Here is a 27,475-nt window from a genome sequence, read left to right on the forward strand (position 1 = left end):
CCATTCTGCCCAATGAGCCCTGTTTGGAAACTGAAAAGCCAAGGCTGAACTCAAAGCCATGACCCAAACCTCAACCTTCCACACACCATAGTGGGTGGTATTCCCAAGACACGGAGCAGATGGGCCAGCTAGGCCACATGGAAACCTCAGTCTTGGGATTCTTCCTTCTAGGTGCCCTGTGAGCTGGTACACATAACCCAGGACCCACAACAAAGTCAAAAACAGAAGAAGACTGTATGTGATTCAACCCTACTGCTGACAAGAGCCATTAAAATCTACATAAGCAGCGCTAGCATTGAGTGCTACAAAAGTCTTGGGTTGGGGAACAAATAGATCTCTTTTGAAGGCTGAGACAGTGAGATGGGGATTTGAGTTTCAACTTTGTCATGAGAAACTTGAGAGACCTTCAGGCCCTCATCTACAACTCCAAAACCTCTGAAGACCACCCTTTGTAATTCAATTGGCATCAAAACCCCAACTGACAGGGCTGGAGATTTAGCTCAGCAGCATAAGCGCCTGCCTTGCAAGCAGGTAGTCGTGAGTTTGGTCCCCGGTACCAATAAAAAGAAAAAAAGACAAAAAATAAAAAATAAAAATAAAACCCCAACTGACAAGGGGGCCATTTATAATCTTTATCCCACCATTAAGGCAGTTTAAACATTTCTATGCACAAATATTGAATATACTTTATTATGTGATATGGCTCTTCTGAGAATGAAACAATACACAATCCACATCCAAAAAATTCTGGATTTCATCCCAGGGTCTCATACAAAGAATTACGGACCTCTATTGGACTGTATTGAATTGATTTCCTCGTCTTTAAAATGAGAGTAAAAATAGTGATGATTATCATAGCTAATACTATAAAATACTTAGCCCTGTGTTTTGACATAGAATAAATGCTCAAAAAATGCTAGCTTTTATGACTAGTGTTCATAAAACAGGCTGTTGGGAAGATCCAGGGAGACAGCAGAGTGCCTGGTACTTAGCAAGTGCTCCAAACATATTTGAAAGGAAGAGATGAGAGTTCTGGAATAAGAACATGTTATACAATAAAGTGCAAATAGATGCAAATGAGGAACTCTAAAGGCTTACCCATCTGCTCTGAGTCTCAGCCTGATTAACAGCTGCTCAGAAGTGGGGTAACTGGTTTTCTCTGATCAAACTCCAGGCACTGCAATAATCCTCTCTGCCTGTTGTGTGTCCCTTGTTCACCAGCCCCACCTGCTGAATATCAAATGCAAACCATCTCCCAATTGGAAGGAACATTAAATGGAGAAACGTGAAAACTCTCATGGTAGAGAACCACTGGTACTCACAACACAGAGAGCCCAATCAGTTACACTTCCTAATCCCCTTCCTGAATATGCAGGTATTTCTGATTTTATAAAAAAAAATTCAGGAATGAGAGGCAAATCTTGAAATTGGTTTCTTTCTATAATGGCTAGATGGCTTCAAATGGCTTGCCCTTTTGCTGTGGCCAATCATCTCTCTGCTATGAGGCTTACACTTGAAAGCTGTGTGAATGAGGCAGTTTTGCAGCCTCCAGGAAAGGGCACAGACATGCTTCCTGAAATCTGGAAAGCAGATTCCAAAGAAGGAGGGCTTGGCAAGATGGCCCAAAGGGTCTTCTAGGACATTTTCCTTTCTGGACAAAGATGAGGCACTTGGCAGCCAGTGTGTCTAAAAGCCATTCTCTTATGTGTTTGTCTCTCAGAATTTTCCAAACTGTGTAATTCCGAAGATTGGCATCAACTGTCTTAACTACCAGGTAAGAAATGTCAGTTTGTTTCTCAATTCATTCAGGTGGCAAGGCATGGAATTAAGAACTTCTGAGTATTGATGGCAGGTCTCAAATGGAAAAGTGTAACTGTGCTGTTCCCTGTCCCCAACCCTGGGTGAACTCAGCCAGCCCTGGCTGCACAGCCTGTGATGGTGTGAGGTCCCCCTGCCATCTCTGAGAACTCTGACTTTGTGTTTTGGTTACCTCTCTCCAAATCCATCCTAGATCCTCACAAGAGCACTCTCAGCCACCTGGAACTCAGAACTCGGTTCTTGCACAAGCTTCTAGATGAAAACACTTTCCTTTCGTTGGTGGCCCACATCAACTATAGAAGAGTGTTTAGATCCAGAATTCCAGGTAAAACTTAGGCTAGGGCTAAGACTCTAACTCTAGCAGTCCTAGATATCTGCCTTGCACACATTAACTCTGTGAAGCCACTAAGATACAAGAGCGAGGCTAATACCCACCTCACATAGATCTGCAAAGGACAGATGAAGACCAGGTCTATGAATCCCACTGTGACCAAAAGTCAGTCAAAGCTCCACAAACAGCAGCTGTGATCATGATGATGCTATTTAAGGGGAGAAATTCAAGTCCTGAAATTGGGGCTGTGAGATTTCCTGGGAGAGGAAACTTGGCCTCCCTAGCGACACCTCATAGGGCAGTTGAGGGGAGCCGACACCCCTACTGCACTTGAGATCAAGTCAGCCCTACCCTGCCTCGGGACAGGGTGTAACCCCAGCAGCCCAGTGACACCTCAGTCTGCCCACTTCCTGCCCATGCAGGAGCCACCCTTATACACCAGAGGCATAGAAGTCTCTTTATCTGTGAAACAATACCTGCAGGCTTCTCTGATAACTCAGGATCTGGAGGAAAAGTCAACCATAAGACTGGAAGCCTCACTTTTCAGAAAGGCAGGGCACTTAGTCACACAGAGCTCATCTGGCTGTGGGCCTCCTGGATTCTTTGAAGCAATAAAATGACCTAAAATGTAAGCTTTATTAAGCTATGTGCATAGAGTACAGAGGTCAACTTGCTAGGAACTGAGGAAGTTGGACATTATGAGTTCCCTTATACATCTGAGCCTCATTCCTAAAAGGGTGGCAGTGGGAGAGCCCCAAATGCTTCCCAGAGGCAGAGTGCCACTCTGTCTGGGAGAATCACTGCCCAGCTCTGGTGGCCCTCTTGGGGCTGCAAGCTAAGTCAAGGAGCTGAGCCCACCTGGATTCCAGAAAAAACCTGTCTCAGGATCTTCTTGAATACCCAGTTCCTTCCCCAGGAACTCCAAGGACAAAGAGCTAAACTATGTACTTGCCTGCTCCATGCTCAGAGGCCTCACAACTACCTCATCCCTGCCCCTGCCCAGGCCCTAGGGCCACTGTGCCTCTGGAAGATCAAAGGGCTGAGCTCTCTAAGATCCCAGCAAGAAACTGTTCAAAGCTTTACAGATAGCATATCACCAATAAATTGTGAAACCCTAAGAAGCTTTTAGGAATAACAACCACTGATCAACTATGTTAGAGGCAAAACTGATTTATGTGGCTTTGTTTCTTTTATTAAAAATACTAGAGGTCAGGCATGGTGGACACAGCTGTAATCCCAGCACCCAGGAGGCTGAGGCAAGAGGATCCTTGCAAATTTGAGACCAGCCTGGGCTACTGTGAACTCAAGACCAGCCTGAACTACACACAAAGATAATGAGTCAGGGTTTTGCTAGAATTCAGGCTTTTATTACTATGTAGTTTTCTAGGTTTTGTCATATTTGGAGGATTAGTCAGTTTGTTATTTGTTGTGATATATCTACTCATAGTTTAAATGCTCATGTCCATACCTGATATTGTATTTGCAACTTTGCATTTCTCCTTTGGGAGGCCCAGCCTCCCAAACTGAATGAGCTTCAAGTCCTTCAATGCCCAGATCCCTTCCCATCTAGCTCAGTCAGGCCAGGCCCCAGGCTAAATCCATTCCCAGCAATCTTTCAATTAAAGCTGAGTTAAACAACCCTGTGAAATTATTCTACTATTGATCCCATTCTGTAGATATGAAAAGAGATGCAGAAAGGTTAATTTTTTGTGTGTGTCTTTTTGAGACAGGGTTTTCCTATTGCAGTTCAGGCTGGCCTTGGGCTCACTTTGTAGCCCAGGCTGGTCTCAGACTTGCAACAATCCTCCTGCCTCTGCCTCCTGAGTTCTGGGATTTCAAGGATGTGCCACCATACCCGGCAAGGTTAATTAATTTATCTGGGATATGATCTAGCTTTCCCATCACTGGAACACAATGCCCAACACCCACAACTCAAGGGAAGAGAAGGTAATTTGATTCATATTCTAATGGGACAGTCTTTCATCAGCTGACTCCAAGGCAGAAACATGGTAGGATGGTGTGGTAAGGCAAAGATGCTTAGTTCATGGCAATTGAGAAGCACAGCAGGGGAAGGGTGGAAGGGGCAAAGGACCAGAGACAGTATCCAAGGTTTTGCCTCTAAGACACATCTGGATGCACCCACAGATACACTCCACCAATCTCCCAGGTATGCTCCAAACCACCCTACTCACCAGTCCAGCCTCACGAGGATCACACAGCATGAAAAGGTGGGGCTGGGATTCAAGTCCAGGAAGCCAACCACCAATATCCTGTTTGAACCACTCTGATGCCCTGATGAATGAGAAGGCTTACACACTTACACACACACACGATTTGCACCTCCTTGGCCTCTTTTTGCCTCTCATGATTATCATGCAGTGACTGACCCAGTCCTAGCCAAAGGTCAGCTAGATGCACTGTGGGGCCAGCTTCCCCTTGGACTTGGTGAGGAGCTGATTAGCTCAGCACTTTTGTCCAGTGTGCATTGCCCTCCCTCCTGCTTATCTGGCCCTTTGCCTGAGAGGGGTGAGCTTTTAGCAAAGAGGAATAGCTGGCCAGAGATAGCTGGGGGCACCCATATAGGCAGATTTAAGAGCAGACCCTCTGCCTCCAGGTCCTGAGCCTAAGGAAAGGCAGTACCTTAAGAAGCAGGGAAATACTCCCATCAGAAGAAACAGTACAATTCATGGGGGGAAAGTGCAACAACGTCTGTTTCCAGTTATGCTTTTCATTATAAGAGCCAGAGTAAACACAGACACAGGAAAATAAGACTGGGCTCAGACTAAATACACAGCTCACTGTCACTCCAGCCATCACAAACTGAACGTTACATCTTTGTAGCGCTTTTTCTTGAATCCCCTTTCAGACATTTAAAGTCCATTCCAGCTGTAACCTAGCCCAAAAATTCCTGTGTAAGAATTTTTCCAGAGAGAACCAAAGCAAAAGAAAAAGAAGATACTGTGCTGTCCTGAGAGTATTCACCCACAACACTGGCTGCAGGGGCCTGAGACTCACAAGGAAAGTCCCCTGCAGAGAAAAGTGCAGGCCATCACCCTATTAGTTCCTGCCAAGGGAAGTAATATAAAGCAGGGCTTACAGCAAAAGTCCCTAAGACAGCAACTCATCAGCTCTTGGTTCCAGATCTACTGCCCAGAAAGAAGGTCTTTGTGTCCTTCCAAATCTACAGATCAAACAGGGGTTGTTGGGCAGCCAGGAACTATCCCAGGTGGGTCTATGCAGCACCCATGATTCCTGGCAACCCCAAGCGTGGCAGAAGCAAATCATTTCAACATTTCACATACCTCATCATCTGCTTCTTTCCCTCCAGAGCAAAATGCAAAATGACTGAACTCTGTGAAGGAGGCAGGGCTCGGAGACTGGGAAGGTGCTCAGTCCACGCCCAACTCCTGTCAAAAGAATAAACAGCTGCTTCAGGAAAAGGCAGGAAGACAGATCCCTCAAGGCCAGCCACTGTGACTTTGTTCCTGCAGCCCCAGGAAATGGGCTATTTATCAGGTCTGTTAATTCACAGCTACAGGCAAAGGCAGAATCTATCTCCCTTGGGCCCATCAGGGCCACTACTGCCACTGCCACTGGGCTGGTCTCCCCTCACCAAATTATGGTTGCATGAAATTAGAGGACGAAACTGGGCAGGTATCACAGGAGGGAAGGTTACTACTCTGGGAAGGAACACGCAGGCCATTCATGTTACCCACTCCCGGGGTAAAATGAGTACCATGTAAGATCCAGACAATCTCAGAGGACAGCTCCCAGGAATGAAGAAGCTTATAAAACAAAAATCAAACACAAACACAAACACACCCCCAAACCAAAAGAGGGTGGGTAAAGCACTCCTGAGAGTCCCCAAGACTTGTGTCTCACCTCAGTGTTGTCAGAGCAAAACTCTTCCCAAGCCCCACAGGTTTCACAAGAGCACTGTATTTTAGAGAATAGTATGAGATCTCCACGTTACAAACCACATTGTGAGGTTTTGTTTTGTTTTGTTTTTTGTTTTTTGTACTGGAGGATGGAATCTTAGGCCTTTAAACTGAGCTACATACATTTCTAGCTCTTTTTACAATTTATTTTGAAGCAAGGTCTTACTAAATTACTAAACTGCCTAAGCTGGGCTCAAATTTCAACCCTCCTACCTCAGCTTCCCCCAGTTTTGGGATTATTGTTAGGTGCCACCATAGCTGTTTTATAAGATTTTTTTAAAAACTTCATCCCTATTCTAGGGCTGAACAATGCTTAACCTTTTCCACACCCATCCCCCTGTGCCAGAATAGAATCTCCCAGCTGGTGGGGCCCTTAGGCCAGTGGATTTTCAAACTAAAACTACAAAGCCAAACAAAGCTTTTCAAAAAACAAATGAAGTCATTCTCAGAAACCCTTCTCTGTAGTACAGATGACACAGAGGGCTTTGGCTCTAGCTGACTCCAAAGTGCCCTACCTCATCCCCCTAGGTAGCTGAAATACTTCCTGGGAAGTACAGTCAAGTCTGGGAACCCTAGGCTAAGTAGGGGGACTGAGGCTGGATAGGAAGGAGTCAAAGACCAGATCACTCAGCCAGGCCAAACCCAGCCTTATCTTCCTTTCTCTCAATAAATATTTTTGCTCTTAACCTCTGCTGTTCCTAAAATTCATCCTTCAATTTTAGAGAACACGAACTTGTACCACACATATAAGAGGTCGGGAATTTCATTCCCTTATATCAAAACCTTGTCTCAAAAAGACAAAAAGCAAACCAAAGGATTTTGCCCCAGATGGGACACTGTAGCCAGTGGGAGGCTGGGAGGCAGAACCAAGGAGCTCTGTCTTGAGGTCACCTTTCCTGCCCCTATGCAATTTACCTGTGGTGCCAAATGAATACCAATGGGCTACCTGTGCATCACTAATGCCGCTTAGGCACCACCCCAAACCTAAGCTACATGTATGCCCTGACACAACATGTCTGGCAGAGAGAATGCCAGACCCTGGAGGGTCATGGAGTCTCTCTCCACATTCTTAAAATAAAGGCCGCTTTTATTTCATACTTCTTATCTTTTTAGCCTCGCCGAAAATTCTATCAGATGGTTCCCTTCCGCGCGGAAAATTCTATCACAAACCAAACACAGGGGCTGAAAGCTAAATCTCATTCTAGCTCTAACAGCCCATCCAGCCATCAGATAGCAGGCCAAACTCAGTCCTTGCTCTTCCTCCACATCCCGAAGAAGAGAATTCTTCAGGGTAGGTGGTGGCAGCTACAGACCCTGGCTCTGCATCCAGATTACTTGCTACTTGAGTCTTCCTTAGAGAATCCCACCCTACTTACCTCTCTGATAATGTCAGAACTGTCCTTGGCAAAGAATGCTACACACACAAAGACTGCCAACTCCCATTTATCTAATCCTAAATGTGCTTAGGGTTATCACAAAAGATGTGCTTCCCCTTGCCTGCAAGTAATAAAACAAGTCAGCTAGTTTTCTGCCCTGCAGGATAGGAATATTCAAAGTCTTCTCTTGAGTACCTAGGGGGTTGACAGGCTACTGTTTACAAACATAGATGCCAGGGCTTGTGTGCCTGGGGGTGAGTCTTGATTATCCCAGGCAACTTTCTTAACTTCTCTGTGCCTCCACTTCCATATCTATAAGGGAGATGACAGCATTTGGTGGTAGCTGGTATTTGGTTCCCATTACTGCAAGTATTACAAGAGGTCATCCTGGAGAAGAACTCAACAGTGTCTTGGGCTCTCAATAATTATTAGTCACTGATGTTCAATTATTCCAATGCTGTCTTTCACTTTATTTTATATTTGCATCACAAATACACATTCTGACCCTGTCAGACCTGGTGGAGAGGTAAGGGAGGAGACAGAGGTTCCCAGCATGCTGCTTCTGTTGCGTCCAGAGTTGAGCATTGCTGCTCTATTGGATGAGCAGTCCACCAAGATAGTTAACTCAGCACCAGGAAGAACTTAATGGGATGGAGTTTAAAAAGGAAGACACTTTATCTGTAATGAGGAAAAAGCAGAAAACAGAAAGTTACCCTATGTGATAACAGGGGATCTGGATGGATTCCTGTGGGCCTTTGCTCCCAGCTTTCTTTTCTATCAGGTAATAAGAACCCTCCCTCTCAGGTTAGTACCAGGATTTTGTCACACCATGATTGTTTCTCTAGACTGTCATAGATGGATCTGGGCCATTAGACCCTAACCTGGGTACCACTGTTGGTGTGCCTGTGCTGAAATGATGAGGGCACCTAATCTGATAAACCACTGCACACAAGCTTGCACCTGTTCCCAAGAAGACAGTTGACCTGAGTTTAAAAAGCAAATGAAAGCATCATGACTCTTCCAAGTCATATATGAAAAACTCTTTTTTTGGGGGGGGGGGTACTGCTAATTGAACTCAGAACCTTGCGCTTGCCAGGCAGGGACTATGCCTCTGAGCTGTATCCTCAGCCTGACAAACCATTTTTTAAAATTTATTTATTTTTGTCTTTTTGAGACAGGATTTCACTATGTAGTTAAGGACAACCTTGAACTCACTTTGTAGCCCAGGCTGGCCTTGACATCACAGTGATCCTCCTGCCTCAACCTCACAAGTGCTGGAACTACAGGCACACAGCAGCATGCCCAGTTTATGACAAAGAACTCTGCCTCTGTTACACCCAGGCCTAGTACAGATGGTGCCAAACCACGCCAGCCTCTTCCTCTGCTGCCATAAGCTTCCTTTAGAAGCTTTTCCCCTCCCTTGCTCAAAGAAGTTCTTCCCTGGGGCTAATTCTGTTTCTCCCCATAGAAAAGGCTCTTCCTAGATAAGGGAGGACCCAGTTTTGTGGATACCACCCAAAGGACAAAGACTGGTGCACAGATGGCTTGGGCTTGAGCCCAAGACTCAGCTATGAGGAGGCTTTTCCCCAGAGGCCCCTTGTCTCTGGGTTCCTTCCACCATCACTCAGATAGATGCTCCTGAGGAACATGGAAAAGGGGCACTGCTAGCTCTGTTGGAGAAAACCACCCTTGTCCTCCTAGAGAGCCTTTGCCCTGCCCTGGGGAGAATCTTGAGAAGCCCTGTGGACCAGCCTCTGCCTCAGATCTTTTTAACAGATCAAGTCCCTCTGAGAGCCTTTTGCTGTCTACAAAGCCCTATTTGATTTTCACACAACTCTAGAAGGTAAACAAGGGTGAAGATACGAAAAATGTAATGGGAGATCAGGTAAGGACCTTGCACAGTTGTTGTACAGTTAGGGCTCCAGGTCTGGAATAGAAGATGAGTGTGGGGTCTGTCCATGACTCTATCTCAATTTAACCTCTTCTGTTCCTGCTGCTAGGGAAGCCAGGCCAAGCCAAGCAAGGATGCTAACAATGTGGTAACAAGCCAGGGGCTCTGAATGTCACTGAATATAAGCACCATCAGTGTGGGAATTTGCCACTGCTGGGTTTCCAGTGCCTACAGCAGTAGCTGGCACCCACCAGAAGCTTAGCAGATATTTACTGAATGAAGGTTGAGTAAAACCCACAGGGGCCACACCAACAGTCAAAGTGTATGAATTTGACTGAATAGGTACAAGGCAGGGCGAGTCTGTGTGGTATGTATAGCAGGGGCTTCTATGGTAAACTGAGGAATTTCTGACAACAATCAGACTGAAAACAGATAAGCTTTAAATTATTTGAGATAAAGATGTGAAAATTAGTGAGTTAGAAGGCCAACCTTATTATCTTAGGAAAAGAACAACAGAACAAAGCAGAGTTTAGGCAAATTAGACAAATGCAGAGAGAAAGAATATCCCCTAGCTCATTTTAGGAGACCAGAATATCCAGACAAGTTCAGCATTAGAAAGGAAGCTTTACAGGCCTTCTCCCCACCCCTACTCGGAATTGACCTCAGGACCTCATATTTGCCAGGCAGATGTTCTGCCACTGAGCTGCATCCCTGACCCTTACAGGTCATTTTCATTTGTGAGTATGTATAATGTCAAATGTAAGGAAGGAAAGATCAAACAACTCTGCTCAAGCAATACTTCTCTAGTTACAGAATACGGGATCCACAGGGGACTTCTCTTTGGGAGAAATAGCTTTGTGCTGGAAACTAGAAGCATGATGACTGCGTATGTGACACAAGCATGTCCCCTTTCCTCTCTGCAAATTGTCTGCACCTGGGAAGTGTGGGGTCCCTTCCAGATCCATTCTTCTCTGTCTGGCCTGAGCCTGGGGATACAGCTTGAATTGGTCTCCACAGAAATCCAACAAGGGGGATCTTGGCTTCCATCAGGAGGGGACATGACAGGACCTTTACATTTTAAACCCTTCCCTTCCAGGGACCTGGAAACACTCAGCCATCTATCCCTTGTTACACTCTTCTTGAAGACCATCAAAAACCTAAGTGCTGGGGAGAGTGAGGCAATCCCAGTCTCTAGGATTTATAAATTCTCTTCTGCTCAGGCCTGGTCCCCCTGCCATCTTTCAGAGCCACATTATGAACCAACCAGCTCTGGCTTTCCATGGGGACAGCAGGTCACTTAGGAGCCCCACTTGTACCCAAGTCCTCCTATAGAAAGCCCTGAACCCCCCTGGGAGATGAAAGAGAAACCACAGCCCCAGTGCCAGCATGGAAACAGGCCAGCAACCAAGCAAAAGGGGAAACCCAGCTTCCTAAAACAGAGACTCAAGGTCTAGGAGGATCTGTGGAGAAGTGTCCTCCCTCCCCATGTCACAGCAGCAAACCCTTACCCATGTCACACAGCTTACCCTGATAACCAAGGACAGGGTGTCCTGCCAGGGCCTCCTGCCTGCCCAAGTTAATGGGGGAAGCATTTTTCTAGTCTACAAATGGGGCTGGTGCAAGTGAGACAATGTTTCGAAAAATTTGTATCAGGAGGAACACTACAATAGGAGACACACACACACAGAGAGAGAGAGAGAGAGACAGAGAGAGAGAGAGAGAGAGAGAGAGAGAGAGAGTCTCCTTCGTGAGTCCAGTGGCACACTTGCACAGGCCACTGGCCTTAGGCAAGCCCTTTCTCTGCTTGAGCCCGCAGCTCCCATCCAGTCATTAAGGAGGAGGAAACAGAACCTCTCCACTATCTCAGTGGCTGGCAGGGACCTGCATGGGCTTGATCTTCAGAAAGAACCTATTTTCAATTGCCCTGCGTACCTGGCTGATGAATGTCCAACCTTCAAAACTTGAAGGCCACCTCCTGAGAGATCTACTTATCACTGTAATGAATTCTCTCCTAAATTCCCATAGCCTCTGCAGCCTATGCTCTTTCAGATCCTGGAGCACAGGGGGTTGTGTGCATTTCCATCCAGCCCTCCAAAAGTTCCCAAGAGTAGCAGTGACATCTGTCTCCACTGAAGACCTTGGGATTCTTGAACAGTGCCTGGCGCAGAGGAGGCATGAGGAATGTAGGAAGGTTGACAGATGAACAGATTAATTTCCTAGGGCTGCTGTAACCAATTACCCAAAATAGTGACTTAACACAACAGAAATCTCTTTCACAGTTGTGGAGGTCACAAGCCTGAACCAAAGGTGTTGAAAGAGTTGGTTCTTTTTTGAGGGCTGAGAGGAGAATCTGTCTCATGTTCCCTAGCATCTGATGGTTTCTTGCAATCCTTGCAGTTTCTTGTGGCAGTGAAACTCCAAACTACCTCACACAGTGTTTTGCCCGGTGTGTGTGTGGGTTCCCATTTCTCTTCTCTTATGAAGTCACAGGAGCGGAGCTCACTGCAGTGCAGACTGACATCTTAACTTGAGGACACCTGCGAAGGCTCTCTTTCCACAAGGGTCACATTCATGGGAGCCAGGGATTAGGAGCAAGTATATCTTTTGGGAAGACAATTCTAGCCACCAGAGACAGTGAAACAGCTATTGATTGGGATCCTATAACCTCTAGGGGTATCTATTTGACAACCGCTGGGTACAGAGTAGAAAGTGAATAGCAAAAAGAGTGACTCTGTAGAAAGAGGAAAGTGGATGGAATGCTGACAGCATCTGTTTGACCAGGATTTTGTGGAGAGGGATAAAGGAAGAGGGGATAAATGGGATGAGAAGAAGCATCTCTGGCTGGACAGTCTCTTGTTTTTAACTAGGTTTTCTGGTTAATCTTGACTGGGAAGAATTAAAATTTTACTCGAGGGAACAATTAAAAGGACAAAAGGAGAGAAAGAAAAATCAGACCTAGAAAGGCACCAAAAGTGCAATTAGCATAAGAATTTACAAAAGAAAGGTCTCACAGACTGAGAAAACCAGGTACCCTAACCAAGTTAGCAACCTCTCCTTACCTCTAGGGTCACTATATTGTTATACTAGATAACAAACATGCCCTTAATCACTAACTTTAAATTGCCAGTGTCTGGAAGGATCCTCCTAATCAAGCTGTAATCTCAAAGATAAGACCCTGACAAAGACAAACAGGGAGGAAAAAAATCAAATAAAGCCTATCTAAAGGAATGTATACATAACCAATGGTGCCCAGTCTAGAGTCTTGTGACCTGGAACTCAGAAAGCCAATCAGATTGTGAAAAATTGGAGGGAGAAAGGATCTTTAATCCTAATAAAGGGAACCAGGGACAAAGGCCCATGGGAAATCCACCTTTCCAGACCACTGCCCCCTCTTTAGAGAAGTTTCCTGTTTCTACTTTTCCTCACAAATAAAGTGTCTTCCTTTTTAAACGCTGTCCCTTTAATTCCTTACTGATGCTTAGTTTGTGATCCTAGTTGTCTGGTCATCCCAGTATAACAGCAGTGCCCACCCTGCACACACCACCCCCTTGTACAAAAAGGAGACAAGGATGGGAACAAATGGGACAGGAAACTGAGAGGTTCCAGCCCAGAGTACATGGGCACAGCAGGTGTCACTGGGGGTAGGGAGATGGGAGGAAATGAACAGCCACCCTGGGTCTTATCTTGATTCCAAATTTCATCCTAAGACTGCTCGATATCCTTGGATGGAGTCAGGCAAAGGGCACTACATGGCCTGTTTTCAACTGCCAGGCAAGAGTGGGTAGGAAAAAATGTACCGCCAGGAGACACTCAATGTCCATGTGAAAGACCTGGACTAATGGAAAGATTTGAAAGATAAGAAAGCAGCTGAGAAAGTGGCATTCTGTGATTTTGGATTACATAGATTTTGTTTCAAGCTTTGCTTAAATGTACCTTCAGGTACCTTGTTTTGGTTTCTTGTTGCTAGGACAAAAACATTCAACACTCAAAAGTAGAAAGGTTTATTTGGTTTACAGTTTGTAAAAGTTTCAGTCCACAATCAGCTGGGTCCAGAGCAGACTGGCACATGGCAGAGGGGCAACAGTTCATGGCAGGTAGAAGACAGCAAGAGCAATAAGGGTAGAAGGGACAAGCCTCTTTCTGTCCCTTATATTGTAGGCAGGCTACCCACCCTAGGATGAATGTAGCACTTATACCATTAACCCTAGCCAGAACTATGCCAATCCAATTAGTGGACTGATTTACTAATCACACACTCTTAATCCCAACATTACACACTCTAGATTTAGCCACCTTTGAGGAAGTCTCACTAACACTTTGGGGGGACCATAAACCATAATATTCTGCCCATAGACTCATGCCCATCCCTTTATGCAAAAGGTATTTTGTCCATTTCCAAGAGCTGCCCAAGTCCTAAAAGTTTCAGCATTGCTGAAAAGCCCCAGTCCAAAGTCTCCTGTGAGATTTAAGGCAAACTTACCTGTGAACTCCTGTACAAAGAAAAATAAAGTTAAAAACTTACAACATTCAATGGCACAAGATAAATATTTTCATTCCAAAAGTTACAAACAAGGGAACACAAAGGAATGGGACCAAAGCAAGAGCAAAATTCAGCAGGGCAAACACTAAATCCTGTAGTTCCACAACCAGCATCCAAAGCAATCTGTGGCAAGATTGAACTTCAAAGGACTTGGGTGGTTCCTTCGCTGTGACCCTTCCAGTGCTGGTAGCTCCCATGCATCTCTTTTGAACTGACTCTGTTCTCTCCTTATGATTTTCCTCAGATGATCCACATTTCTGGTTTCTTCAAGTTTCTAGGGTCTCCACTGTACCTTTGGCTTCACACTCACAGTTTCACACACTGCCCTCTTAGGGCACACTGCCTGGCCTCCCAGGCATTCTTTTGAAATCTGGGTAGACATCTTCCTTACCCCACAACTCTTGCATTCTGCATGTACCTAAAACCAGCACCAAATGATGACACCAAGGACTGCTGCCAGCTGAAATACTAGTCAGGCTTCCTTCTTTCTGGGCCTTAATGGTCCAGTCCCTAGGAACCAAATCCTGAAGAAAAACTTCCATTTCCACTGCCATTCTCTGCTCTGGGCTCTGACTTCTCAAAGCAAAGTCTTTCACCTTTGTAACCCTGAGACTGCAAAGGATGAAGGATTTCTTGTGATAACTCAGGCCATCTTTTCTACTGTCTTGTTCTTTGATTGTCAGTAATCAAGATGTCCTCTGCTCCAACTTTGCACTCCACAGCTTTTCTGAAGCTTCATTTCTAGCCAAATTCAAAACATTTTAAATCATTCTGCTGGACTCTCTGCTCTTGATTTCCAACATATAGCTGGCTAAAAGCACTCAACAATAGCCATGTCACTGCCTCAACATTAAACTGCCTTGAAATTTCTTCTGCAAGATTATTCTTCCACCCTTAATCTCAGTCTCAGGCAACGTCTCTGAACATAACCAAAGTGCAGATAAACTTTCTTCCAAGGCATGACACACACTGTATGGAGTCAATGCAATCAATGTAGTCCTACTTCCCAGAAGAAATCTCTTATGCTTGGTCTTTACTGAATTTCTGGTGTCCTAAATGCTGATCAGAATCTCACATACAACACAGCCTAAGAAGTTACAGCTCTACTTTTTCAGGTGGCATCTTTGTTTTTTTTTTTTTTTTTTTAGAGAATTAAGACTGAAATTTATAAACGATCAATTACAACACAGAAAGATCACGTGTATCTGCCCAAAGAACTCCTCCGAAGAATTCTGGAGCGTGCTGGGGATTTAGCTCAGTGGCATAAGCACCCTCCTTGCAAGCACGTGGTCCTGAGTTCGATCCCTGGTTTTTAATTTTTTTTTGTCGGGCTCTCACTATGCAGTTCAGGCTGGCCTTGAGCTCACTTTGTAGCCCAGGCTGGTCTTGAACTCGGATTGATCCTTCCGCCTCAGCCTCCCGAGTGCTGGGATTACAGGCATGAGCCACCACACCCGGCTCCTGGTACCAATTTTGGGAGAAAAAGAAAAAAAAGCAGAGAAAGGGTACAAGTTATACAGATTTACAGAAAAAAATAAACAGTAGGAAATCACTAGTTAATGGATTACGTATTGTCATCTTAGAAATATTTGTTCAAGTTACAAAATTAAAGCTTATAAAGTAGACATTCCAACAGTGAGACTGCAAACAGTTCTGTTCAATGATCCAACAAAACTCAGTAATATCATTATCTATCTTATACACTTAAATATACATGCAGTTATATCGTTTAGAGCACTTTCTTTTCCTCTCTTTTGTACAATGACAATTACACATTTTGGGTTTTGTTGCTCCCACAGTTCTTATTAATTTTTTGGAAGACAGTAGAACCAAATGTGACATAACAGAACAGAGTCAGTCAAATCAAAAGGGTGGACATAATAGATAATGTAAAAGCATAATACAAGGTCATCAACAATGGTTACCATAATGCCTCCCGCTACCTCTAATAGAAATGCCTATATTATCAGTTATAATAAAATTGAACAAAACAGTAAAGAACAAAACCAAAACATTGGAGACATTATAGGTCTTCAAAAGTAGATAATAGTCAACCAGAATGGGCATCATAATGAATCCCACTATCTTCACAGCTGTTGCCTAAACTTTCGAACCTGGTACTATCAACCAAAACAGAATAGAGGAACATCAGTCAAAACAAGATGGTGAGAGCAATACAGGGCTTTAAATCAAGATAATGGGAAGTCAAAGTGGGTTACTATAATATATCCTGCTATTTTTTTTATTTATTTTTCCCTTAATTAAAAGGATAAAAATAAAAAAGTAAATAATAAAATGGAGATTGAGATAAAAGAGGGCATAATAGCAAAACAGTGCAGATCAAAACATAACCATTTAAGCAAAATAGTGTTTCACTACAAGATAATCCCAACATAAAAGTAGTTACCATATTGTCTCTTTCCTTGAAATCTTTGAGTATAGCTTCGTATACTGTAGCATCAAATATATCAAAACAATGTAAAACCATTTAAGAGAATGACAGTATTACAGGGTATTTAGAATCAACTAACAGAAAATAAACAATGGTTTCTGTATAATCTCCTTTGCTTATACTATCATATATAATAAAATCCAATAAGATACAACCTGTTTAGACCAATGGAGACAGAAGAACAAAAGCTTGATGAGACTTCAAAACAAGATGATACTAAATCAGTATTACCTATTAAGACGTCATTTTCTCCAAAATAGCTGTTCCTATCATCCAATCTTTTCTGCCTCATTTCTGTTGAGCTCTTTTTCTGTCATTAGTTGTCAGTTTGTCTTCTTCATTTCGCTTCCTGCTCTATTCATTGTGGCCTCTCTGACACTATTTCTGGATTCTTCATATTTTTCTTTTTTAGAATATCCTGCAATATTCTCTGTAGAGTTGAATTAGTGGTTGCATATTCCCCTAGTTCCTCTTTATCCTGGAAGCACCTTGTTTTTCCATCAATTTCCAGGGATAGTTGTGCAGGATATATCAATCTTGGCTGGAGATTATTATCTTTCAAAGCTTGAATTATTTCCCCCCACGCTCTTCGTGATTTGATAGTTTGTGCTGAGAAGTCTGCTGTAATTCTGATGAGTGTTCCCTAGTAAGTGATCTGATTCTTGTCTCTGACGGCTTTTAATATTCTGTTCTTGTATTGGATTTCTGGAATTTTAATTATTATATGCCTGGGTGTTGCTCTGTTTGGGTTGTAGGTGGCTGGGGTCCTGTATGCCTCATACAACTGAGTATCTTTACCTTTTGCTAAATTAGGAAAATTCTCCTAGATTATTTCTGTGAGTAGCTTTTGTAGTTCATTTGTTTGTGTCCCTACTTCTTCTTTTATGTTCTTAATTCTTAAGTTATAGATCCTCTTATCATCTTCTAGTCTTTGTATTATTGCTGTTTGTTTCTTTGTTATTTTTAAGAAGTTTTTCATTTCATGCTCCCATATTACAAATCTGCCCTCCAGTTCAGATAATCTGTTCTTAGTTTCTTTCAAGCTGTTATGCCAGTTTTTGACAGAGTTTTTAGTTTCCTGGTAATCTCTTTGAACCTGCTTCACGTATTCTATGCTTCCTCTATTTTCTCCATCAAACAATTCACCCCTCTTTTTCTGTTCTTCCATTCCACCATTTGTTTTTTCTTGGGTGGTGCTCAGCATTTCTCTAACTATTCTGCTTATGTCTAGCTTCAGGTCATTAATAACTTCATTCCTGAACTTGTCTATGAGGCTCTGGAGATAGCGCTTTATATCTATTGGTGCTGTGTCTGCTATTACCTCTTTCTCAGGATTGGGGGCCGAGGAGCCTTTCTTGTTGCTGCCTCTTCCCATATTCTTTGTTCCTTATATATGCAAGTGTATATAGGAGGCCCAGCTTCCTTCCCTGTCGGCCACAGTCTGATTGAATTGCACCGGCTTGGTGTTCCCGCCCACTGCAGCGCACCAGGAAGTTGCAGACCAGGCAGCCTATACGAGATCCACCCCTCCAGGTCAATCTATCTTCAGGTGCTGGGACCTGGGTTGTGCTAGCCTACTGGGTCTCAGCCAGCAGCGTCAAGTAGGCTAGGCACTGCTCACCAATCCCACTTGAGAGGGGGATAGGTGACTGAAGTCACTGCAGCACCCTGTTCCCACAAGTCTGCCCGGTCCCAGAATGTCCTCTGTTGGAGTCTCCTAGACCATGGAAGAGTCCCAGTTTCTCTCACTCACCGAAGGTCAATGCACAGCTCCCCACCCGTCCTGCTTTCAACTCCATTCACTGATTCCCATTCTCAGAGCTTTCGTGAATCTCTCTCCCTGCCGAGCCGATGTAGATGCAGCAGTGGCAGCAGGAAACCCAAATCGCGGCTTCCAATGGCGCGGGTTCCAGCTTCCACACTGAGGCTTTTCTGTTCCTGTTATAGCACCAGGATTGCATTCCCAGTTGGTTTCTCTCAGCCCAGTTCGTTCTTGGGTCAGCAGGGCATATCTCCTGTTGCTTATGATTCCTTACTCCGCACCATTCCTGAATTCTAAGCTGGCTCTTTCAGAGAGCCTCCATAGCTGCTGCTATCTGTCCGCCATGTTCTCCCTCCCCTCAGGTGGCATCTTTGAACCTTTCCTAATTCTTCCCCTTTCCACAAGTCAGTTCAAAGACTACTGAGCCACATAGCCAGATAAGTCACAGCAATGACCCCACTACTTGTACTTAGTTGTCTTAGTTACTTTTCTTGTTGCTCAGACAAAATACTCAACAGTCAAGGTTAAAGGAGGTAAGGCTTATTTGGCTTACAGTTTGTAGAGGTTTTAGTTCATAATCAGGGGCTCTAAGGCAAGATGACACATGGCTGAGAGGCAACAATTCATGGTGGATGGAAGGTCACTAAAGCAACACGAGAGGGAAAGACAATCCTCTTTCAGTCCCTTATATTGCATGCAAGCTACCTTCTCTCATGTGGGTATAACACTCATACCCTTAATTCTACCAATTATACCAGAACTATGCATGTCAATCAGTAGACTGATTTACTAACCACACATTTTTTTCTTTTCTTTTCTTTTTTTAAATATTTTTGAAACAGGAAAATATTTTTGAAATATTTTGAACAGCAATTCAAACTGGCATTGAGCTCACTTTGTAACCAGGCTGGCCTTAGACTTGCTATAGTCATCCTGCCCAAACTTCTTAAATGTGGGGATTATAGGTGTGTGCCACCACAACCAGCATAATCACACACTCTTAATCCAGCATCACACTCTAGATTCAGTTACCCATGAAAAAGACCCACTAAAATTGCATGTGGCTTTTGTGGGGGGCAGCTAGGCACAAACATAACAAGCCCTTCCTACTATTTTTATATTTGTTTTTTGAGAGAGGGTCTCAGTATGTAATTCAAACTGTCCTTAAAGTCTGTAGCCCAAACTGGTTTCAAACTCATGGCAATCCTCTTTCCCAACTTCCTACACTCGTGGATTATAGGTATGTGCTATCACACCAGGCAGGCCTTCCCCAATTTAAAATTAATTCCTGCCTCTTGTATTTTAAATATTTTTATCTTTTAAATTTCTTTCTTAATTTACCAGAATGTCAATTTCTGAGGTAGATACTTTTGTGTTTTGTACCAACATGAAATCATCCAGCACTCAAAGGCATCTGTAGGCTGAAAAATATGCCTATGACAGGGCTTGGCATCTATGTGTTCAATAATTCAAGGATTTTTTTTTTTGTTCCAGAGATCAGACACATGACCTTGTGCTTCTCAGGGAAGCACTTGAGCCACTGAGCTCAAGTGTTCAATAAATGTGGCCTATTTTTATAAGAGATGACAACAATAATAATGATAACAGTGAGATGAAGGGAAAGAAACAGGAACAAAAAAGTCCAGTGCTATTCCATGTGTGGACCATGAGCAATCAGCAATATCCGTGTCACCTGGTAGCTTGACAGTAATGCAATCATTGGATATCACATCCATGCTACTGAGTCTTGGTGGGGCCTGGTAATGTGCATGAGTGAGGTCTCCTGATGACTGAGATATTTACTTGTTTGCAAAGCTCTGCTCTCAGCAGATCCCTAGGATCTTTGTTGCAACAGGAAGGGGAATGGCACTGCCACTGACTGAGAGACAGCTAAAGGGATGAGGAGTGGAGGAGGTGATGAATTCTACACCAGGTGTATGAAACTGAGGATCCTGCTGAAGATAGTCCCACAACAAAGGCCCTGCTGCAGCATGTAGAGCTGGTGAGATTGGGCAGGTCCAATGTATGCAGCACAGGGAAGAGAATGGAGGTCAAGTGGGGAAGTGGGTATCTTTCATGGATACACTTCATGGACAGTGCCTTAGAACAAAGGTATCATGGAAGCCAGCAGAAGACACCAAGTGCTGCTGTTAAAGGGCTACAAGTTGGTAAGTAGTAGTGGATTTTCACCTACCTTCAACCTCCACCCTCTCATTTGACCTCTCAGGCCCCACTTACCTCTGAAAGAGAGAAGAGAGACACAGATATTTGCCTGTGCAGGGTGGGTGTGAAGGTGACAGGGTGCTACACAGCAGTCTGAGAGCTTCCACCAAAGAAAGGTGTAACTTCTGTGCACACTGAAAGGGCCTTGGAAGGCTGTTCCTATTGTGGTTCCAACTGCAAACAGTGACCCGCAATTGCTGGCTATTCTATTCATCTCTGTTGGATTAAGAGCCTGGACTAGTGTCTCTCTCCACATTTGCATCACAGCTCTAGAAGTTCACAGCACTTTTCATGCCTAGCATAATCTGGGTGAAGACACGAGATGTTGGGACAATAGGTTCTTGCAGAGCTTTAGGACACACTGCAGCCTCAGAGACCAGTCAGGAAAGCAGACCCACTGCATCCTTTGGGTAGAGGGAGGTGGTAATCTGCAGGTAGACCTAGTCCAGGCTTGACAGTTAAGTTCTAAAGAAGCCCTCTCCTTCCCTGTTAGGTTTTATTAGTGTTTTCCAAGACCCATGTATTGAGGATTTGACCCACTGCAGCAGAGTTCAGAGGAAAGGCCTAGCCAAGTGACTGGCTCATGAGGGCACTTACCTCATCAATGGAATGATTAGTCCATGGATGGATTTATAGCTGAATGGGATGTTAGGAGGTGGACCCCATAAAGGTCATTGGGGGTATATTCTGAAGGGTATATCTTGTTCCTCCCCCTGCCTCATCTCCTCTACTTTTGTCTGCTTCCCTCCCCTCCCCTCCCCTCCCCTCCTCTCCTCTCCTCTCCTCTCCTCTCCTCTTTGCCTCTACCTTCCTCCTCCTCCTACTTCCTCTATCAGTCATTAGGTAAACAACCTCTTACACCACCCACTGCCCACAACAATGTTCTGCGGAAAACTCAGCTGGCGACTGGAGTGAGTCCATGCACCATCCCAAGCCTCTGGAGACTTGCAGATCACTGCTTCCAGAGCTCAAGGGCCTGCCCAGCTCCCAGCCACACTAGACTATCCTTGAGAGGTTTTGTGGACCGACTATATTATGCCCAGCAACCTTCTTCAATTATGGAAGTTGAAAGCAGGTGAAGTGAGTTCCAAGGCATTGGTCTTTGCCTGGGAAGAGCTTTAGCCCATCATCCACAGTGGTTAGCGGCCTGCCCAGCTACCTGGAACACTAAAGGTGGCGTGGGAGGTCCTGAGGGCCTGACTGGACCATGCTCAGCAATCTCCATTCAGTCCCAGGAGCCTAGGGCATAAGAAACGAATTCCAACACATCCAGGGGAAGCCTTGGAACAACACTTGAAACAGATATATAGGAAAATGACAAAACGAAAGACAAAATGTAATCTCAAACCTCCAGTCCATCCCAAGAAAGCCTAGGAGCCACGTACTTAGAAGAAAATATATGCCATACACCTGAAATACCTGTAATAATAGCAAGTGAAATAAAGAAGCAACTCCAGGAAATTTAAAGGAATTCAAACTAGAAATAATCTCCCAGGTGAAAGAAGAAATGATAAAAGCAATGAATGAGAGGCTGAACACATCTAAAGAAGACACAGTTAAAAAATTAGATGAACAAAACAAAATGATAGAATCCCTGGGTGAGCAATTTAAGAAACAAACAGAATACAGGAAGCAGATTCAAAGAGATATACAAGAAATCAAAAATTCCATGGAAAGTTATCAAAACCGACTCAACAAAAGTGAACATAGAATTTCAGACCTCAAAGACAAGATTGTAGCTAGTGAACAGGAAAGGAAAGATTTTTTAAAACTCACAAGGAATGAGAAAATAACAATTCAACAGCTGGAAAATGATGCAAAGAAAAACAATATAAGATTGCTAAGGATAAATGAAAAAGAAAGGAACAACACAAATGACATAAAGAGGCTATTCACAGAAGTAATAGCTGAAAATTTCCCAAACATCAGAATGGAAACTGACATAGGGTTACTGGAGCATACAGGACTCCAAATAGTCACAACCAAAATAAAACTACACCTAGACATATAATAATCACCATCCCAGAAATCTAATGTAAGAATAGAATACTAAAAGCTGTCAGAGGGAAAAAAACAGATCACCTATAAAGGAAAGCCTATCAGAATCACAGCAGACTTCTCAAAATAAACAATGAAGTCAAGAAGAGAATGGAGTGAAGTATTTCAGATCCTAAAGGAAAATTATTTTCAACTCAGACTGATGTACCCTGAAAAACTGTCCTTCAAAATGGATGGAGAAATAAGATACTTCCATGACAAGGAACAGCTGAAGAACTTTATGAATACCAAGCCAACCCTGCAAAGAATACTGAAAGACAGTCTAGACACACATAGGAAAAAACCACTAAGCAAGATACACAACAAAACAGAATGGAAAGATAAAAGATGCGACAGCAGAAAGACAATATGTCAACAATAACATATAACAGCTATAACCACTGTTGTAAATGGTCTTAATTCACCAATTAAACAAAACAGACTGGCAGAATGGATCAAGAAACAACATCCAACCATTTGCTGTCTGCAAGAAACCCATCTAATCCAAAGGAAACTCACAGACTGAAAGTCAAATGATAGAAAACAATACTTCATGCAAAAATGGGTAGCTATTCTATTTGTAGACAATGTGAACTTCAAAACCAAGAATGATCCTTAGGGGGAAACAATAAAGAGGAAAAGATAACTATTTTAAATATATATGTATCAAATTCCAGAGCACCCAGTTATACAAAGCAAGTATTAATAGAAATGAGAAATCTAATAAGCAATAACACAATTATAGCAGGAGACCTTAACACACCATTGACACCAAGGGACAGACCAACCAGACAGAAAATCAGCAAAGAAATAACAGAAATGAAGTCTATTGTGAACAAATGGACTTGATAGACATATACAGAGTGTTCCATCCAACAACATCGAATATACATTCTTTTCAGCAGCACATGGGACATTCTCTAAAATAGACCATATACTAGCTCACAGTACATATTTAAATAAATGCAAAAGAAATGAAATTATCCCATGTATGTTATCACATCATAGTGCCATGAAACTAGAAATTAATGATAATAGAAACTGCAAAACCCCCACAAACACATGGAGATTGCATAATACACGCTTGGGCAATCAGTGGGTCACAGAAGAAATTAAAGAAGAAATTAAACAATACCTACAAGCAAATGAAAATGTACATACAACTTATGGGAATTTGTGGGATGCAATGAAACTAGTCCTCAGAAGAAATTTTATTGCATTGAGTTCCCACATCAGGAAAACAGAACAAATACAAATAAACAACCTGATGCTACACCTCAAATATCTAGAAAAAGAAGAGCAAGTCAAGCCCAAAGCCAAAAGAAGGGAGGAAATTATAAAAATCAGAGCAGAAATTAATACAATAGAGACTAAGAAAACAATCCAAAAAGTCAATGAATCAAAGGGTTGGTTCTTTGAAAGAATAAATAAAATTGATAAGTCCCTAGCCAACCTTATTTAAAAAAGGAATGAAGCAGCAGTAAGGAATGAAAAAGGCGAAATCACTACAGACTCTGGAAATACAGAATATCATCAACACCTGTTTCAAAAACCTCTACTATCATAGGTTTGATAACACAGAAGAAATGGACAGATTCCTAGAAACATATGAACTACCAAAGCTGGGTTAAGAAGATGTAAAACTGCTGAATAATGCAATTTCTATTAATAAAATTGAAAATGTAATTAAGTCCCTGCATACAAAGATGAGCCCAGGCACTGCGGAATTCTACAAGAAATATAAAGGAGACTTAATGGCTACACTCCCAAACTCTTTAATGAAATCGAAAGGGAAGCAATCCTTCCTAAGTCATTCCTGGAAGCAAATATTACTTTAGTACCAAAACCTGAGAAAGATCCAACTAAAAAAGAGAACTACAGACCAATCTCCCTAATGAACACAGATGCAAAAATCCTCAATAAAATATTGGCAAACAGGATTCAGCAAATCATCAAGAAGATTATACAGCATGACCAAGTGGGATTCATCCCAGGCATGCAGGGATGGTTCAATATATGTAAATTAATAAATGTAATCTACCATATCAATAAAGCCAAAAGTAAGAATCACATAATCATTTCTATAGATGCAGAAAAGGCTTTTGATAAGGCCCAACATTCATTTATGACAAGAACTTTACAGAAAATTGGAGTAGATGGTCTTTATCTCAATATGATAAAGGCCATCTATGGCAAACCAACAGCCAGCATCACATTAAATGGCCAAAAACTAAATGCCTTTACCGACAAGGATGTCCCTTATCACCACTCCTATTTAACATAGTACTAGAAATACTAGCCAGAGCAATTAGACAAGAGAGAGAAATAAAAGGGGTAAAGACAGGAAAAAATGAAGTTAAATGATCATTATTTGCAGATGACATGATATTCTACATAGAAGATCCCTAAAATTCCATTAAAATACTCCTAGATATAATAAATAAATTCAGCAATGTAGCTGGATGCAATATCAATACTCAAAAATCAATAGCATTTCTATACACTAACAACAAAATCATTGAGAGAAATAAGAGAAGCCACATCCTTCACACTAACATCCAAAAAAATTAAATACTTAGGAATTAATCTCATGAAAGAAGTAAAAGATCTATAGAGGGGAAATTCTAATACACTGAAAAAAGAAATTGAAGAGGATCTCAGAAAATGGAAAGACATCCCTTGCTCATGGATAGGAAGAATAAATATTGTAAAAATGGCCATTCTCTTAAAACTGTTATACAGATTCAATGCAATCCCAATGAAAATACCATCAACATAACTGATAGATCTAGAGAAATCAATCCTAAAATTCATCTAGAACCAGAAGAGACCTAGAATAGCAAAAGCAATTCTAAGCAGCAACAGCAAGGCAGGAGGCATCACAATCCCTGACTTGAAGTTACATTACAAAGCAACTGTAGTAAAATCAATATGGTACTGGAATAAAAACATATCTGAAGTTCAATGGAATAGATTAGAAGATACAACCATAACTACCAACACATTCAACCATTTTGTCTTTGATAAAGGGGTCAAACATGTTCACTGGAAGAACGACAGTCTCTTTAATAAATGGTGGTGGAAAAACTGAGTCTACACATGCTGAAAACTAAAACTAGACCCATGCCTATCATCATATACTAAACTAAAATGTAAATGGATCAAAGATCTGAATATTAAAGCAGAAACACTAAATCTTTTGGAAGACAAATTAGGTAAAAACCTTGAAGACACAGGGGTACATAGAGAATTCATGAACAGGAATCAAACAGCACTGGAAATACTTCCCAGAATCAATAGCTGGGTTCACATCTTATTAAAGAGTTTCTGCATGTAGAAAGAAATCTCCAGCACAGTGAAAAGAAAACCCACAAACTGGGAAAAAAAAATCTTAGGGAACTGTCCCTCAGACAAAGGACTTCTGTCTAAAACATATAAAGAATTTAAAAAAAAATCAGACCCCTGAAATTCAAAGATCCAATCCAAAAATGGGCATCTGAGATGAATACACACTTCTCCGACGAAGAAATACAGATGGCAAATAAATACATGAAAAAATGTTCATCATCATTACTCATTAGAGAAGTGCAAATTAAAACCACACTGAGATTCCATCTCATTCCTGAAAGAATGGCGAAGATCAAGAAAACCAACAACAACAAATGCTGGAGAGGCTGTGGGGGAAAGGGGACTCTCCTGCACTGTTGGTGGGATTGTAGACTGTTGCAGCCATTGTGGAGGTCAGTCTGGAGATTTTTCAAAAAGCTTGGATTGGAAGTCTCATTTGTTCCAGCTATTCTACTTCTAGGTATATTCCCAAAAGAACTGAAAACATCATACCACAGTGATATATGTGCACCCATATTTATAGCAGCTCAATTTGTAATAGCCAGATCTTGGAAACAACCTAAGTGTCCATCAACTGAGGAATCGACAAAAAAGTTTTGGTATTTTTAAACAATGGAGTACTACTCAGCTATAAAGAATGATCACATTGAGATATTTATAAATAGACGCAATTGAGACCATACTCATAAGCGAAATAAATCAAACTCACATGTATAAATACGGTGTAGTCTCCCTAGTATAAGAAATGGTAATAGTATATCAGAGTTTGTAGTAATCATGACTCCCCATTACATTGCTCTGAAGCCTTATAATGTCTGCATTCATTTGTTGGAATGGTTTTAACCTACTTTGTTTGATTTTATTATCTGTGATAGTATAAACAGCTATTTTAAAGAAAACAAGACATTAGAATTGCCAGTGCTGATTTAGTATCATCTTACTCTGAAGTCCTACTATTCTTTTTTTTTTTCTGTTTCTTTTGGTTCTATCCTATTATATCTATATAGTATAAACAAATTTTCTATTGGAAAATGAGATAATATAGTAGCCATTATTCATTCTCTGCTATTTGGTTCTGAAAACCCTGTAATTCTTTCATTCTCTTGAATGGTTTTATACTGTTTTGTTATGTTTAATACTATTGTATATGAAGCTATGCTCAACTACTTCAAAGAAAGAGACTTTATGGTAGTTACAGTTAATTATGGGTTGTCTTGTGGTAAAATGCTGTGTTATTTGCATTGTTCCGATCTGATCTGCTTTGTTATATCCTCTTTTGTCGTAATCTCTTTAAAATAAAAAATTTTTAAAAAACAAAACAAAAATAGAAAATAAAATTAAATAAATAAATAAAAGATACAGACTTTTATTCCAGGGCAAATCCATCAACTTTCCAAGTGCCCACCTAGTCCTGCCAAACTGCTTCCCAAAGATGGTCACTGCATTTATAATATTCATGCCAGTCAGCCTGCACTGGAAGCCTTCCAGTGAGGGACCTCTCACTATCTCTCCAGGAAGCCTATTTGATCTTTGGCTATTCTAACTATAAAGGACTTCTTTTCTGGATGGGACTATTTTAGTTACTTTTCTCCTGTTGCTGAGACAAAATACCCAAAAGTCAAAGTTAAACGGGGAAAGCTTTATTTAGCTCCACTGTTTGTGGAAGTTTCAGTCCATAGTCAGCTGGCACCAAAGCAGAGTGGAATGGCAGAGAGGCCTCACAGAGGAGAAACAGTTCAAAGTGGACAGGAAGCAGCAA

General features: G+C 42.2%; 1 protein-coding gene across 7 annotated transcripts in view; it reads right to left on the reverse strand.

Moving 5' to 3' along the window:
* Ggta1 (glycoprotein alpha-galactosyltransferase 1 (inactive)) overlaps positions 1 to 27,475 on the reverse strand; it is a 99,686-nt gene that overhangs the window by 37,956 nt on the left and 34,255 nt on the right. For 3 of the 7 annotated variants that reach the window (XM_063226867.1, XM_013153563.3, XM_063226858.1), the window contains exon 2: positions 5,452 to 5,556. The exons of 3 other annotated variants lie outside the window; for them this stretch is intronic. The gene's annotated coding sequence lies outside the window, so the exon portion shown is untranslated. Of the gene's footprint in view, positions 1 to 5,451; positions 5,557 to 7,978; positions 8,142 to 27,475 lie in introns of those variants that run through there. One more of the 7 variants, XM_063226863.1, reaches the window with a different exon arrangement.

The sequence above is a fragment of the Cavia porcellus genome, unplaced genomic scaffold (genome assembly GCF_034190915.1).
Source record: "Cavia porcellus strain 051 isolate PalLab524CR breed Dunkin Hartley unplaced genomic scaffold, mCavPor4.1 scaffold_1, whole genome shotgun sequence".
In the NCBI taxonomy this organism is placed as follows: domain Eukaryota; kingdom Metazoa; phylum Chordata; class Mammalia; order Rodentia; family Caviidae; genus Cavia; species Cavia porcellus.